Source organism: Octopus bimaculoides, chromosome 11 (assembly GCF_046866305.1).
Source record: "Octopus bimaculoides isolate indiv1 chromosome 11, ASM4686630v1, whole genome shotgun sequence".
NCBI lineage: Eukaryota > Metazoa > Mollusca > Cephalopoda > Octopoda > Octopodidae > Octopus > Octopus bimaculoides.
Window position 1 is genome coordinate 7,850,879 of NC_142938.1, and position 3,256 is coordinate 7,854,134.

The following is a 3,256-nucleotide window of genomic DNA, read 5'->3' on the forward strand; positions in this document are numbered from 1 at the left end:
AATAATAATAATAATAATAATAATAACAACAACAACAACAACAACATCTGAAAATCTTAGAAATGCCCTACAATCTAGGTGCATTGCAAAAGTCGGCATTACTTGGAACTGCAGGCATATTGCATAAAGTACTGTGTGTCTGAGGTCCTTGTGACTTGACAAACAATACAAACCCCCCTGGTAGATACCATATCTTCAATCAACAACCTCACGATATTGTATACTGTGTGACGTCTATGATAATAATAATAATAATAATAATAATAGGAAGACATTCAACACCTAAGCACCAATATCAAAATCCTAGCTGTCCCTAAAAGAGCAGTTTTATTATTATTATATTTTGAGTCGAAGTACAGCAGTGGATAGTTGGTAAACCAAGCTCGAGTCAGTTTTAATTCTCAGCTGAACTCATTTCACTTCTGTAACTATGAATCTTAAAAACAGCATTAATGCAACCTATCTTCATTGTCTCTCTCTCTCTCTCTCTCTCTCTCTCTCTCTCTCTCTCTCTCTCTCTCTCTCTCTCTCTCTCTTTCTCTCTCTCTCACTCTCTCTCTCTCCCAGTAAATATCTCGGGCTTCGTGGTAATGTTATAGAAAAGAGTTATGTATTAAACGTACTGTATAGTCAGAACTAGCTTCTAGTAAGTGAGTTACAGAAAGTTTAGATAGCTTTGCCAGCTTTTATGTTTGTCTCGATTATGTCATCTCTGACCTTCAGGATGACGACGATGACGATGATGACGATGACGATGATGACGATGACGATGATGACGATGATGACGATGATGACGATGACGATGATGATGATGATGATGATGATTGTTTCACCTGTGCTTAGATGGAGATATATATATGTGTGTGTATGTGTGTGTGTGTACATATATATATATGCTTATATATATATATATATATATATATTAATTATATATATATTTATATTTATATGATATCTATGTTATATGTATATATATGTATATATAATACACATACTCATATGTATAATATATATGTATGTATGCATGCATGTGTGTTTATATATATTCATGTGTGTGTGTACATATATATATGCTTATATATATATATTTATATTTATATGATATATATGTTATATATATATATATGTGTATATATGATACACATACTCATATGTATAATATATATGTATGTAGGCTACATGTATGTATGTTGTATGTGTATATATAAAACATATTATATATATATATATATATATATATATATATAATATGTAATATATATAATATATATATATATATATATATATATATATATATATATATATATATATTTATAACACACACACACACACATCTCTAATTGACGACACTGATTATTACGGTTAGAATTACTGGTAATGAGAGTCAAAGTGATGCTTGCTGTCATTCACATTGGTCACAACGATGGCTTTTAGTAACCATTTCAGGTTTCATTTGATATCCATCTTTTCCATCAATATGAAGATTCAATTTGATAAGGCTTTCGTTTCCCTCACACCACACCACACCACACCACACCACACCACAAATGGACATTAATGTAATTAATGCAAATGGAAGATAACATCGAAGCTTTTGAAGCACCGTGAAGTAGTTGAAGGGGTGCGGGGGACGTGAGTGTTTTGGGAAAGGCGTAATTAGGTCATAACTGAAAGGAAATGTTGGGATGCAATGACGAGATAACATAAGGTTGAAATAAAAGAGACAAAGTACTGTTATAAATTTCTGTCTTTGGTGCAAAGGCTGCGGTAGATTTTTATGGAGAGAAGAAGGGATTTAAGGAATCTAATGAATAACAGTCCGCAACTTGTTATTTATTTTATCAGGGCCTTGGACGAATGGAAAACAATGTTAAACCTGAGCTGAGGTTTAAACTCTGATGGAGATGAGGAGACATAACTGAATACCATGTGATGTTTTATTGTTTCTGTGACTCTCTGCAACTGTCTTATGCTAGAATATAATAACCAAACCAATATTAGAACGTAAGAATGGTGATGATCCAAACTATGATGATGATGATTTGTATAATTTCTCATGTGATGAACAGGTTTGCTGATTATATCTGATAATATATCTGTATTGTCAATGCAGAAATAAGGAAATATGTCAATATGTCAATCTCTTGAAATGTCAACTTCAAAAGATCCATTGTTGTTGGACTAATTTATGGAAAGGATGTAACTAAACATGCTCTTTCTCATATAAATACACTTTCAGAAATACTACAGATTGGGTGGTGATATACTCATAGAATCATACCCACATACACTAGGTATGTGGGTACTAGAATATGTAATACACTGTCTAAATACCAATCTTGAGAAATTAGGATTCTCAAAACCAGAAAGGAGAAAGCTGATTTGAAGACTACAGAGTCAAACCACCACCGGAACTTGAAAAATCTAAAACTTTCCAGAAGTTTATCATCTACCATGATAGTACTCTTGTGTTTTTCTCCATCACAACATATGAATGAGAAAGGAAGGGGTGATAAATGGATAAGGAAGGAAGGGGTGATAGCAAACTGGTAGTGGGAGCGTTTCAACTCTGTGTGAGTAAGTGTGTGTGTATGTAAAACGGAGATATGTGAATGTTTGTGTGTGTGTGTGTGCAATGGGAGTGGGATGGTGAACATTCAATGCTGAAAAGAAAGATGGCGCGGGGCCAGCTAGTTTAAGTATGTATGAGAATGTCTAGATATGTGACTATATGCATGAAAATACACATATACATAAAACAAAACACACAAATCTGCATGCATATATACATACATATATAAATACATAACGAAGACATAGATATGAAACACTCAGCTTAACCCCCACCCCCTGAAAAAAGGCTATGCGTGGCTATGTTTCTCAAAGACTTGAAGATGACAGTAATATTGACAAGTGTAGCCTGTCTTAGATTTGTGACTGTTACATCACATCACACTTCAAAGGCTATGCATTTGCAATCCAAGAATAGGAGATTGCTACAAAATACCTAATATACAAAAGAGACACCTTGGAGTTCCAAGATGTAACTGAAAACATAGATTATGTCACATTTCTGTGGAAGACATCACACGTGATTAGTAGCTGCTCTAATATGTTATCAAGATACTACTTTCCTATGCAGCATAATATTGTCACTAAAACAATATACAATATGATCTAAAAAAAAAGACTGTCCTGGGATAAATATAGTGAACTTGTTACTGTATATATGTTATTTGTTACTATATACATACAT